This window comes from Falco punctatus, assembly GCF_963210335.1.
Source record: "Falco punctatus genome assembly, chromosome: 3".
Taxonomy (NCBI): Eukaryota; Metazoa; Chordata; class Aves; order Falconiformes; family Falconidae; genus Falco; species Falco punctatus.
In genome coordinates this window covers 34949813-34964528 of record NC_137582.1, presented here as the reverse complement: position 1 = coordinate 34964528, position 14716 = coordinate 34949813, and the positions used below count along the sequence as shown (strand labels likewise).

General features: G+C 36.3%; 1 protein-coding gene and 1 long non-coding RNA gene across 2 annotated transcripts in view; one reads left to right on the top strand and one right to left on the bottom strand.

Moving 5' to 3' along the window:
- The window catches only part of LOC308061627 (carbonic anhydrase 3-like), a 56903-nt gene that overhangs the window by 12350 nt on the left and 29837 nt on the right, over window positions 1-14716 (top strand). The gene's annotated exons all lie outside the window — the stretch shown is intronic.
- LOC308061633 lies at window positions 6180-9718 on the bottom strand. The gene is made up of 2 exons (XR_013927305.1): window positions 9609-9718; window positions 6180-8700 (listed from the first exon to the last, which is right to left on the bottom strand). It is a non-coding gene; the product is annotated as an uncharacterized lncRNA (long non-coding RNA).

Below are 14716 nucleotides of genomic sequence, written 5' to 3'. Positions count from 1 at the left end.
CTAATAAAGATGGCAGGAAATCTGACTGAATGTTGATTTGTCTGCTTTTTAATTAGCACAGAAGCAGAGACTGCTTTTGAATACTGAGGTCCTCATTCACATGCTCATGGATGATCTCCCATTTTGTTAATGATTCTGCATCAGGGATTGATATTATTAGGAAAGAAGCTCTTCTGACAAAAGGGAGATTCTTGTTCATAAAGGTGGAGGTCTCAGACTAAGCTGAAGTATTGCATTTTAGCTGCCATGTTTGTGCTTACTCTTCTGTACCTGCAATTAACATTTCCCCCTTAATTCCAAGACAGGAGAATAAAACTAAATTATCTTTCCATTATTTCTGGTGTAAATTGCTTGTGAGATCTGAAAACCTACTTCATACAGAAAGTTAGCTGTAAATGTGGCACCTGTTTTGCAATGGAATAAAGAAATATCTTGGTATGATTTTATTGTATTTCTTACAAATGCATTGCATCAAAGTAAGTTAGTCTTGACTTCTGTCATCGTGCTTAACAGGCTAATGGCAAAAGACAGCAAGGATGCGTAAACCAGGCAGGTATAAGGTAATTTGATTGGGGCAAGTTATTAGTTATTCATTTCACATGTTTTGTTATGATAATTGTTGCCACTACATTATGGTGGTGAGTCACAGACCAAGGCCTTATTGATCCTGTTGCTAGATACACACGCTGGTTAGCTGAAAAGGTGAACCTAGGAGTATGTCTCACTGAATGCAGCTCACTGCAGCAGAGGTGGCATTTTCCATACAAAGCAATCCAGCTTTTGAGTATGTTGGGAACATGGATTTGAAAAATGTCTTTAATTTATAGAGAAAGTGTGAGGCACTGTAAATGCTTACAGCACTGCTTTTACTGTATGGTCAAGGGCATGCAAATGTTAAAGAAGAAACTGTATCTGTAGCAACATGTGCTGCAAAACCCCAACAGATAATAGTCATGTAATTTAGTGAAGGTACTTCATCATTTCAGTCAAATAACATTTAAGTTACATAATGGGGTCAACCGGAAACCCCATTTCTGTTCTAATGCTTTACGTTTGTATCCTTGTAAAGTCTGACTTATATCTTCTTCAGACCTTTGCCCCTGCTGGCTATTAAATTATTCAGTTGTCACTGCCAGTGCCATTTGCAAAGCTGAGTACTGCTCTACTTAAGAAAGAGTGAAACTGGTGCTGTAAGTGTGACTTAGGTGTACAGCTAGACCAAGGTGCGTTACTTTCCTGTGGACATATGTCTAATAATCCTTTATTAGGTCTGCCAGTGAAATAAACCAGCAGTTATCATATAATTTCTTTTAAAATACTGATAGCATAGCACTGTTACAATACTGCTTCATGTCAAAGCACTTTATTAATTTAGTTTTAATCTAACTAAAGGCATATATCAGCTAAACTAGAAAAAGAAAACATTTTTATTAGCCAAATCAACAACAACGCATTAGTAATTGCCTTTACCAGTAGCAATTTCACTGCAAAAAGCAACAGACATCTCATACAGTTGCATAAACTCTTCTCGTGGGAAGCTGCATACTAATAAATTTCATTCTGAACTTTGCTTCTTATCACCATGGTTTACTTAGTACATCAGAAGGAATGTGATTCATTAAATAATTTAAAGTACATTTCACTGTTAGAAGTCTTGCATTGAAACAGATCAGTTGCCTGCCACAAAAAGATATAGATTAAAAGTAGTAAAAGCATTAGCCAAATGCCACAGTGAATTGCAACAGCTTCTGGCAGGACAGGAATATTGCAGCTAAGGACATATGCATGTTGTTATTTCTTTCATAGATTTTTCCATAGTCTTTGTCTGGATGTGTTGCTAAACTGTGGTCCAGATTTGCTTTTGTTGTCTGGAATTAGCCTCTCACCACTCTGCCTTTCAGAGTTGGGGTTGCCAGTGATTGCTCAGTATGGGACAAGGTGCTTCCCCTTCTGCGAAAGACCAGATCGTGTGGAATTAAGCCAGCTAAATGGAGCAAGGAAGGAAGGGGTATATTTAGCTTTTGACTTTTGTACTGCATATTAGTGAGAAATCATTATACTTTCCAAGTAACTTTCTATTCTTTAAAAAAATTAAGCTTCATAACGGTGAATTAATCCAGTGGTGCGTCAGGATTTATGCTGCCACAGAAGTACTGGAACAAACAACTCTTTTTGAATATCCTATTTATTCCTATATCCAGCTATCACAGAAACTTTTAGATACTGGTAACACTTGGTTATCACCTATGTAAATAAACTGGGGTTTGATAAATTAAAATTATTGCCAATTGTGAAAACAAAACCCAATGCCTTAGAACTAATTCAACTTTGCTTTATATGTTGCTTTTTATCTTAAACTATTTGTACTTAATTTCTGTTCTCTATACACTGAGTAGCCCAATTAATAAGAAATATTAAGGATCTTCATATGAAGTACTTAACTAACCTTATCTGGAAAGATATTAATTCAAACTTCTCTGGAAGGACAGATGGCAATACCTGAATTGTGTAAGAAAATTTTGTAAGAGTTTAGAACAGAAAGAATACTTACATTGAAAAGGCCAGTGAGGGATATTTAACTTGTCCTACAGACATTGTTAGGAAATAATGCAATAATAAAGCAATTGGTGCAGCTCCTAACCACTCTACAATAGCACTGAATGGAGGACTATAGCTGTTTGGTCTTGTGGCACATCACAAAACTCCCTGCTCAGGCAGGTTTCCGGCTGAGATTTGATGAGAATATGAATTTCTTTTGGGGAGTCTTGTAGGAATGAAGATGGAAAGAATTCATCTTTGTTGCCTGGCTTCTGCTTTAGGAGACACACAAGGAAGTTTAAATAAGCAAATCACCTTTACTGGAGCAATGGAAGCAACTCCACTAATCTGAAGTCATCTTATTTCAATTCACTTAAGACTTTGTAAGATGTGAGTAGCCTGACCTGGCTAAGGCAGAATCATAAAAATTTATTAACAGCAATAATGTGGTGTAAAGGTAGTACTCATTTTACGGTACAAATGAGACAAATAAACCTGAAACAATACAGCAACACAATGCAAAGTGATAATGTTCCTGAAACTAAAAGATGAGAAGGGTCTTGTTCTTTGTAATACCATACCTGCTCTGAGGTGATAGTAATTGGCTCTTTAAGGATAATCCAGATTACACTGTCATGGAGGGGAGGATGAATCAGAGCCACTGTAGATCCAGTAATACATATATTTAGAATATTTAGGCAGTAGGCTTGAAGGATGAAAATTGCAAAAGCAAACTTGTTTACCCTGTGGGAAATACGCTGGGTTAATGAAACCCATGAGTAAAATAGGATTTACATCTCAGTCTACAAGTGAGTGTGTTGCTAAATCAGAGGAGGAAATTTCAAAACTCCAGTGTTTTCTCATAGTATTAGAGGTGAGTTTCTTGCCCTGGTGATACATTTGATGCTGAGATACATCTAAGCTATCACTGCTGACAATGAGCAGTGTCACTCCAAAAACAAAACAAAAAACAGCTTCCCCCCACCAAATGGTATCACGTACAAAAGAGTTCAGTCATCACTGACTAAATGGTTGTGGGGTTTGTTTGTTTGTTTGTTTGTTTTCAAAATACTGAACTCTGTGCTCCTGAACAAGCAAAACACTTCTGTGTATAATTTTCGGCTGTCTGTTGAAGCTAAAGGGAAGATCATGCACATTGATAATGTTTGCATCTTCAGGGTCAAACTCTACACTCCTTTTTAAAATCCTGTGGGAGATGCTGTATTGTTTTTTTAACATACTTCACTAAAATTCAGATATTCAGATTCTATCTCTGCCTATCCTGTGCCTTTATGAGAGGCTTGGTGGGTATAGTCATTGTAAGTAAGCAAGACAGCTTAAGAAAAGTGCAGTTCTGGTGTTATTTCTCCCCTTTTTTCCTTTCCTTTAACTAAGAAAAACTTGAGCTTGGTTACTGTAAGTCTGTGTTGGTGATGGATACCAGGGGTAATTTTAAATAGACAGACAGATGGATGGAAGTGTAGGATTAGGTAGGAATCTTACACAAAAAGCCCATAGCCGTCTACAGGGTGGAGCCCCACAATACAAAATATCTTATGGGATCCCATAAACTCATGTCCAGGATCATACTTTCAGCTCCTACATCTCAACAGCCTCCTTCCGCTGAAACCCTGCATTACTGTGAAGTCTTCAAAAAGGCAGATGAAACACTGTGTAGCTTTTAACTACTCTATATATTATCATGATCAGGCTATGATGATGTTTACCTCAGTCTTTACTGAATCCAAGGCCTTCAAGACACCCTTCAGGTTCTCATTGCATAAGCCAAGCTGTAAATAAAAGAATACTTTAAAATCCTAAATACATAACAATAGTATTATTCTGACAGAATCAAGAATAAGAGTATGCTTTATAAATGTTGATTAGTTTAGCTTTGCAAACCCACTATGAATGAGGCAAAATTTAGAACTTTTGAGGAAACAATGGGAAGTTTTGCTTCTGCTTTAGAAAGTAATGCAAACAGTAGTGTGAAAATAGTCTGTGGTTCAGAAGTATATGATTGCTTTGATCATATGTGCTCAGCCTTGAAATTCACTTTGAAAGTATTCAGCGAGATGGTTTTGCTGGTATCTTTTTTGCAATGTCAACTATGAGTAATTATATTTCAGCAGTACATAACAATATATAATATTATTTTATGATACTTCCTTAATATAAAAAAGTCCTTAATAATAAGGAATTCTTTTTCCTGCCTCAATAGGGTTTGAAAGGCTAAATATGTCATATGTATGGATCTAGGATTTCTTGGAGTTCTGATTTAGCTTTTTTTTTCTGATTGATAGACAGTAATAGCACATGGGACTCGAACCATCTATCTGTGAAAGTTTACATTGCTGTAAATGGAGTGGAAAACAAACATAAAATGTGCAAGCATTGCCTGTTACAAAGGTGGGCAAAACACCTCAAGCTCACTAGCACCCATGCTTTAAAACACAGCTGCTCAAGGGCCTGTGGATGAGAAGGGGATTTGGGTAAAACATCCATGTAGCAGCACGGGCAAAGTTGGAAATACGGGCTAAATCAGGGTAAGGGACAGTCATCTCCACCAATTTTACACAAATAATAAGTGTTTTTCCTAGTCCTCGTCACTGACTGCAGTTTTAGTAAGGAAAGGGAAGAGAGACATGTGTTTTCAGTATGTCAGTAACTGACCTTCAGGACAACAGTGACAATTGCCAAGCCATCTGGTTTGTTAAAAGCCTCAGCTACATTTGAATACTTGTCTGCATTCCAGAGAATGAGATGACACTAAAAAGCAATGGACAGGTTCATTTTTGCTGGTTCTATTACAAAGAAATGCTGCCACAGAGTGAAATAGTTAGAAATGCCACTCTGCACATTTAGGGTCTGACCGTGAAACTGAGAACGTGCTTGTGGACGCCTGCAGATTTATGGTGTTTTGCTGAATTGCCCTGGCATTGTCAGGACTCATATCCAGGCTTTATCTTGGGGTAGGCAGAACTACACATATTCCTGAAAGCAGTTTAGAGGTAAGTACACAGAGATGTGGAAAATCACAGCTTACAAGGGACATTTTTTTTCTAACTCTATTGCTGACAGTCTCCTGTGTATGCTTTTATTTCCATGCCTTTAAAAATGTAATACATTACTTAGCATTTTGAGGAGTGTAACCACTTTGTTATACAGCATGCAATATTTATTCACAATAGTCTCATTTACTGCAAAAGATTGAAGGTATGGCCATGAACATCATGGCTGTGGATGGTTTATATTCAACACAGATCTTTCAACCAGTATTCGACAGTATTTGCTTTAATAGGGTTTTAAGGAACTTTTGTTCAGCTTAGTATGTTGCATATTGCATTGTGAGCTATTTTTTTGTGAAATACAAATATCCAAAACGTACAGACCTTGGAAATCATAAGAATTTCTTAGAATGCCTTCTCATCTATGAATATGCTTACCAATTACTTAGCAACTATGTAACTCTATGGCAATAGTCTGGTCCTGGATTATTTGCATAATGTTTCAGAAACATAGTCACAAAAAATATCAAAACTTATAAAATACAAGAAGGAGATCCTAAAATAGAGAAACAGAACATGGAAATTTTCATATAATGCACATAATCTTAAAATTGTGATTTAAATATTTAAAAAAAAAAAATCTGGTATTTTTTAAAGCTGAATTGATGTCTTTTCAACTTACCATCTTAACTGTTTCAACTTATTTTAAACTATTGATTCAAAGCAAACTAATAAACACTTAATCGTGTGCTATTTAAACACAGCTTAAGTGCACTATTGCACTATCTCTTTACAGCAGAAAGCAATTCTAAAGGGACACCCCTTTCTTGTCTTGGCTGTATCAAATGAGATAGCTTTACACTCTCTACAGTGGAAAATTTCCTATTAGGAACACACTTCTGGCTATGTGTTCCTAATGCCTAAATTAAAAATGTGTAATCCATCCCATTAGTTTGTCATGTTGTAATGTTCCTAAAATCTAAAAAGCTGCCAAAGATAACATTACATGGATTGAACATGAATTATTTTTTGGCATGTTGATGACTATTAGCAGGACACTAAGACACTGGAAAATGAATAAAATCTGTTACTTTAGAGGTGGTTTTTAATTTTTGTAAAAAGAACCTTGTACTTGACATTTGCTGGGGCCCTTACTAAACAGCTTTTTTACTTCTTTCTCTTCATTAATTTCTTCTGGGTTTCCTTTTTTTCTGTTCTTGAAAAGTCAGAAAAAAAACACCTTACAGTGATCAGCATACTTGTAGCTTTGAGGAGATCCAGCTACTACTGTAGTGGGGGGTACTGGGTGATCAGACTCTCTAAAAAGCAGTTGATTTAGTATTAAGCTGAATGTACTTTTACAGCTGACCTTTACATTTGGCAGATGTTACTTACTTTTACACCTGCACCTTTCAGCCCTATTTCAATATTTAAAGATGGATTTAGATTATCTAAATTTTTATTAATAAGTACTGAGCACAAAACCCAATTTGCTCTTGCAGAGTCAGCTTTGCAGACACAGAGATGGTATTGCTTTTGCAAAATAAAATAACTATAAAAGCTATCTACATATGCCTTTTTTTTTTCATTTTTTTTTTTTGTACCTCTAGGGATGATATGTGTGACTGGACTTTGAAAACCTGACTTTAACTTTTCTTTTATTGACTCTGCTTCTGAGGTGTATTTCCTTCTATCCACTGTGTGCTCTGAGTCTTACTCATCCATTTGGCCCCCGTAGAAATGAAACTGCCTCAATCTATATGTTTCGTTGAGAGGTCTGCCAGCAAATGCATGAAGTATAGTAAAAATATCAATCAATAAAGTCTCTCTGACAGGCAAATTATAGATTTCAAAGATTTTATAACATGCAAGCAGTTTCCTCCATGTTAAAATATTAACGTGTTTTGATACTAGATTATTTTTAAACATCTGGAGAAAAAGAAAACAAACAATAGTTTGTGCAATTAAGCCAAAGGTATTTAAGGTTTTAATTCCAGGTATACACATGAGTGTATTGGCAAATCTGCATGTCTGCTCAATACAGGTACAAAGTTCAGGTAAAATATATGTGAATACACGTTTTACTCCAGAGAGAAAACAAAAGAAAAAATAATGCCGAAAACCAGCAGCTTGCCAGAAACAGTAATTGGATTTTAATAACTGCAGAACAAATTGTCCTACCTCATGGAATTCACTTCATGCTAAAATTTGTGGTATTTATGACAGCATTTTAAAGGTCTCTTTCTTCATAGAACTAACAGTTATAGGTACTTGATGTTTTCTGAATTTAGATTATGAGATGCCACAAAGGTACTCAGATGTTATTGACACTGTTTATTGGTCATTATCATTAATTCCTTGCTTACGAGCACATAAGTGTGTATTGATTCCCATTTTAGTGATAGGCACCTGTGATTGTGCGTGATGCTTAGAAATATGTGCCTGGAGTTCTTGGAGCATTTGCAATATTATACATCAGCACAAAGAAATATCCTCCTTTGCTACCAAGGCAATAAGACTCTCTGAGGAAAAAAAGCTAGCCCAGTGTGATTCCATATGGAGTTACACTGTGCGTAACTTTTGCATATGTATAAGTCTCCTACTGCATGTTTACTTTTTTTTTTTTTTTTAAATTGAGTAACTGTCTTTAGAATCTCTCCTCCTACCTTCCCCTCCCCAAATCAGTGACTATCCTGGAGGTTTCCTACTGGGAAATTACCAGTTCTTTTGCCATTAACACAAAAACACTTGCCAACAAGTTCTAATTTTAAAGAATATCACTTGGATCTTCTGTGACAAAGGGTGCTGCCAACTAGTATAACAAAATTAGCAAGCATACCCTAATCTACATAAATACTCCTGAAAGGCAACTAGTCCTGTTTTCTATATAAATTAGAGAAAAAGAGAAGGAAAATAAAAAATATCTCACAGCCCCCTCTCCAGATCCCCCTTTTACTAAGCTGACTGATTGTCCTTATCCTCAAAATTCATGTGGAATGAATGTCTGACATTGATGCTCTCTTTACCTGTGGAAAGTTTCCAAGTAATCCAGAAAAGCCCCAGAAATGCATCTTTTTTTACTTCCTTGGTTTCAATACCAATAGATTGACGGTCTCTGTTGGCAATAGGGTATAACTTGGCCAGTGGTCAGGTCCTAGGCAAAATACGTAAATAATTGAAGTTTTCTACTTCTAATTCTGTACCAATACTGAATTCCTGACACTTTCCCTTGGAGCCAATTGAATACATAATACAGACACTTATGTTAATCAACCATGTAATTCTAAAGAATTTTCATAAGGAAAAGAAAGAAATATTCAATATTTTATAAAGAAATCTGATTTTCTATTAAAGATGGCTTTTACCATTGTTGCCTTGATAACTCCAGTTCAAATTTGCCATTTTTTTCTGCTTGTAAGGTAGTGTTTTCTTTAAAAAGAAACTACTGGTGCTGATGAAAGCTGTTAAGACAAGATTTCTGCTTTGATTTTTCTTTCGAATTTCTAAGTAATGCCTGGGCTTTTATATGCCTGCTTAAACAGTAAAGACAGTAATATTTTCGAACCAACATCTACTGATTTAATGTAATTTCAGAATGGCATGATAAACTGTGATAAGTGAAAGGAATAAGGAAACGATGTGGTTTGTAATCTGTTTACTTTTTGATTTAGTATATGTATTAAGACAGACATGACTTAGATGCCAAATTAAAATATACAGCACTTTTAACTGTTCAGATGTTGTCCAAAGATGTTTACACTAAATCTTCACAATCCAAAGGATAACTATGGTATAAAAGGGCAGACTACACAGAAAGCAATGGATGCTCAGCCCTTTTGAAAATCCATGTCAATGATTTTAGCCATCTGTGTGTAGATTTTAGAACATTAATTTTGACAATCACTAAAAAAAACAGTCAATCTCAGTAGCTTTTAGCGGTGGAAAACAAATAACAACATCAGTGTGCAAAAAAATGGTCAACATATTATTAAATATTACATTAATATGACTAGCAATGCTCTCATTTATAAAAGAGGAGGCCCAAAGCCTACTAAGTCCTACCAGCTTCAGATGTTTTGGAAATTATCTCAAGTCATTTTTGTACTGCTAGGAATCTTCAAGGCAGACTTTTTGGGGACTGAATAAGTGCATGATTGAAGTCCAACTTCCAGAGTTCTCTCCGTAAGCAGGTCCTATCTTGTAGTTCAAGAATATTTACACACAGTCACTTACTTCTTCAGTAATAAGATACCATGCCCTGACTCTCTGTTTTAAAGCTAAGTTCTACTAACACATGGGATTTTGCCTAGCTTAAACACTGTCTCATACATGCTTAAAAGCAGGATTGTATTTTTAGGACCATATGCTTAACGAGTACTGCAGCATAATTAAATAGTTGTGGTATTATCTGTATTTGTAACCATTTGAACTGAGTGTATGGAGTACTTATTTCTATGTAAAATAAGGTTTAGCATAGACTATGTAAGCATTGCCTTGTCATCCTGCGTTGCAAAAATGGAACCTGTTGACATTTTCCTGTTTTTCTTACAGACTACTCTCAGTAATAGGAAACTGCTGATATCTGCCTTTGCAGATGTCTGCAACTTGCGTCAGGAATTTCAGATACCATTGTGCAAGTAATGTTATAACCTGTAAAACTTGTGTCATTGATGCCTAGGAATACGGCAGGTTTTAGGTGCATCTCAGTTATAGAGAGGTTGCAATTTTTTGTTAATTTTTTGTCATTGTTCAGAAATTACATTTTGTCAGAATGGAAAAATTTTCAAAGGAAAATTACCACCACAAACTTCTGCTGGAAGAGAGACAGCTTCACCTGCTTAGTCCCTGATCAATTTCCTAGTCAGATTACTCAGATGATATCGGTTTCACTACATCATGAAATTTCTGCTTGAAGTGAAGGGTGCACAATTTATGGGCCTTGGGCAACTTTGATGTGTAAACTATGTAGGAAATGAAAATAGCAAAACTAACAGATCAGCTGGAAATACTAGGTATGCTGGCCCTGGGCAGTTATGAACTCGTCTCTCTGCAGCATGGAGTCTGACGAGCTGGGTACCCAGGCTTGTCAAGCCTTCAGCACCCTGTTGGGGCAAGGGGAACTGAGGGGCCTGCTACTGTCTTGGCTGCTACGGTCTGGAATGGCTGTGATAAATTACTGCCATGTTTAGCGCTGAAACAGACTCAGGCTGGTGTTGATGGCTGTGTTTTGAGGCTTCAGAAACAAGACCTGGCACCAAATGCTAAAAAGATCCGATCCACTGCTCTGGAGAATGGAGGCATACAGCAGGCAGCCCAGGACCCCTCAAAAGGCCACCTTCATGCCAGGCACTCGGGACTTGCAGCCTCTCTGCTGCTACAGAAGATTTGGGGTTTGACTTCAAGTTACACGGTTATTAGTGAGATGTAAGCCTCCCAGCTTCAGCCTGGCACATTGGTGCAAAGGTGTTCATGGCTCAAGAGTTTTTCGCTTTGAGAATCAGAACTCTTTTGAATGTATTTGTGAGGGGACTGAGCAGCCATCAGTAAAATTCTCAAATTCTTTAAAGAACCGTTTTGAAACAGAATGTGTTTCTTGCAGAAGTGCTGACTATTGACCAGTTCTGATGTCAACTATCATCATTCCTTTGGAATAATGTAGGATAAGCTCCTTCACTCCTATGAGAGCCACAGCACCAGATCAACTGCAGTTGTTCACAGTCATGGCAGGGTGAAAGAACCAGAGTCCCCTCAGTTCCTTGTCTGAAGTCAGTCATCTGTAGACAGCGTTGGTCACTGTGCATTAGTTATATAGATAATATCAAAGACCTTCTGTCAGTAGTCAAAAACTACTGACTGGACCACTGAAAAAAACAACAGACTAGTTAGACAGGACTAATCCAGAAAGATCTGAACTTGTGTTTATGGTTTGAGTGAAACAGATGGTACATTCCAGCATGATATGGGGACAATATAATATAAAGAAATTCAGTGATAAAGATTACAGAAGAGTGTGGCAAGATAATCTTGAAATTTCTAACAAAGTTCTAGGAATAATGGCCAAAAGAAATATAAATCTTGTCTTGTTAGACAGATGCAATGGGAATATAATGTGGAAAAATTGCCATAGTATGTTTTGCTTGATCAGATAATCAATGTCAATTTTCTGACTATGAAAAATATTCTTTCTGAGCGAGGTGAGCATGGCAGAGATTCAGTAAAATGATCTCTTGGAAGAGAAGCCAAGATTTCAGTATTGTGACCTTTTTTCTGTCTCATCAGCCAGACCCTAAAATAATTCTAGACCTCTGATTTAAATGCAGCAGACTGTGTGTGACTGACACAACAGCTGGTTTGCTTCTTGAAACCCAACACAACTGGCTTATGATTCCTCCCATTACACCATTTTATACCTCCCTAAGTGCACTTCAACTTTTAACTATGACCCTTTCACTGTTGTTAAAATGTTTTATAACTAGTATTTCTTAATTAAAGTTTAATCTGTTGGTTCTTACAACTTTAAATTCAAACCTGTCAAAAGCATACGTTTTTGTGCATGAATGTAGAGAGTAAGCTTATTGTTATGAAGGAGCTTTTGAACTCATGAGGAGCTCATGAACTAGGATTCAAAGGAAAAGAGTCCAGTATTCGTTTGAATAGACTTACCCCTTTTTTTAATTCTTGAAGTTACTGTTTGGCTGTACAATCAACCTTTATCTAGATGACAAAGAAACTAGGTTTGACTTTAAACAAAATCCCAGGAACTAAGGTGATGCAACTTAGGAAGGCTGGCTGATATCTTACTGGTTGTTGCACAGCACTTGCCATTTGGATGGCTTCTTTCATTTCTCTCTTCTACTTGACAAAAAACTTTTCAAGGCTTTTACAACTTCATGCTAGGAGGAAAGACTCCTGAACTCAAAAAGCACTGAATCTTTTTCCAAAATCAAAACTTTTTGCAAATTACAATAGGGATCGAAGTAAATTATCTATAAATGTAAGTTAAAATAATATAATCTAAAGCATTTTATAATTGGTTTTGTGGCTCTTGTGCATTCCTCCAGAGTACTTGTAGTCCAGACATTGTCACATTATACTAATGCATTAGAACTATGGGACTGAATTGCTGAGACAGCAACCACAAAAAATGTCCCAGCAGCACAGGGCATAAGAAGGCTGAGTATCATGGATGGTAACTAACTTCTTAAAACACAGGCCTGTATTCCATCAATCACTTATTATTGCCTCCACATTTTAGGCTATCCACACTCTGCAGGGAAAGTGTTAGCACCTTTCCAGGAAACTAGGATTAAAGAAATGTGATATCCTTGGCAAAACCTTCACAATATAAATAGAAGTGGATCCCTGGCTTTCAAAATGTGCGTGGACAAAGTTGTAATGTCTAAAGCTCTAAACTAGCAAACCACTATACATGTGTCTAACTTTATGCATAGCAAGACACCTATTGACCTTAACTGTGAGTATGAAATTAAAAATGAACATAGTATAGGAATGACTGCAAAAGAGTCTTATTTTAAGGACACTGGCTAGAAAAACAGAATATTCTTCTGAAATATATTAAATTATAAGAAAATTCAAAGGAAATTTTTCATTCTTAAGTGCCAAATACTTGGACACTCAATACACTATCTTGATAGTGAATTGATTTCTGAAAAAAATCCTACAAAAGTCTTCAAAAATATTTCAGTAGCTCTCATAGTGATCCTTTTTAGGTATTGTTTACAGAGAATTGAGATATTTTTATTTGTAATGCTCTGATCAAAATTAAGTAAGTTGCATTAGATAATCTTCCCTTATAGCTACTGTAAATAAACTAGTGGGAGGAAAGTTGCAGTTATGCAAGTTTTGGAGTGACTAGAAGGAGGGTGCTTCCAAGCCATCAGGCATTACTTGATTTGAGGAATCTCTGGCCATCCTTATTCAAAGTATTGCATAGGGTGCAAGAGATAAGTATCGCCTTAAAAATAAAATAAAACATAGTAAATATTGGCCTGTGGCATACAGGTATGAGGTAATGGGACCCCAATGGTTGTGAAAGAGCTCTTGTCTCATATTACCTCACGCCTGTCTCCTTCCTGAGATACAGCTTAATTTGTCTAAGGAAGGCTGGTTATTGTGGAGTTTTACCTGCTATCGGCTACAGTTTTAGGCTTTTAATACTAACTGAGAATTTATTTTAAGTGGTGAAAGATAATACATCTGTCTACTTTTATTTGAAGACAGACCTCTAAAACATAAAATGGTGTGTCCTGTAACTCTTTGTCCTAGTTACGAGAACAGCCAAAGTCTGAAGCAAGGAAAAAAAAGTCATGTCCAAATAATGAAGTATCTATAATCTTTTCTTGTTCCCAGGTGTTCTGTGAGCATATGTAGTTCATATTTTCTAGCAAATACCAACAAAACTTCAGAAATGTCATTATGCATCTCATATTCAGGGAATATATTGAATTTCAACTAATAAATCTAGCTACTAGAACAGATTTTTATGTGGAGATGGCACAGTAAAAATTAAAAATTTTATTATTTGCAGTTATACTGATACAGCATTAAACAATCTATATCAGAAACGATGGGGTAGATCTATAGAGTTTTTTTCCATTGAATTCTGTACCTTAATATGAAAGAAGCATATACAGCTGCAACAGACCTAGTCTGATTTATAGATATAACATACAACAGACTGCTATGATGTTTTACTTGCCCTACATTAGAGGTTTTCAGCCCTTTGATTTCCAGATGCTTACCTACCAGCAAAGATACAGAAAACCAAAGCCTACTGAAAGCAGGCTTGCACTTTGTGGTTGTGTTTCATTTTGAAAAGAATCCACAGACCCCAGCATTTGGGGCAATAATTGAAAATCACATTTGTGTGCCATGAGACTGCTGAAAATTGTTCCCTGCATCATACATTTTCAGGATTTGGACCCTTCAGTTGGAGCAGCTGATCAGTTTGAATATAGCTTTAGCAAGTATTGCTGCTATTGCTTGTGAACAAATTTGAGCTGTATGTATGGAGCAGATTTTTGTCTAAGGTAACCAAATGTATTCAATTTTTGGAGTTCTGTACAAAACAGTATGTAAATCATTGGTTCAGTGGTCTGTGATAACACTTGTATTCTGGAAGTTGCATTAGACATAACTAAATAGAATCA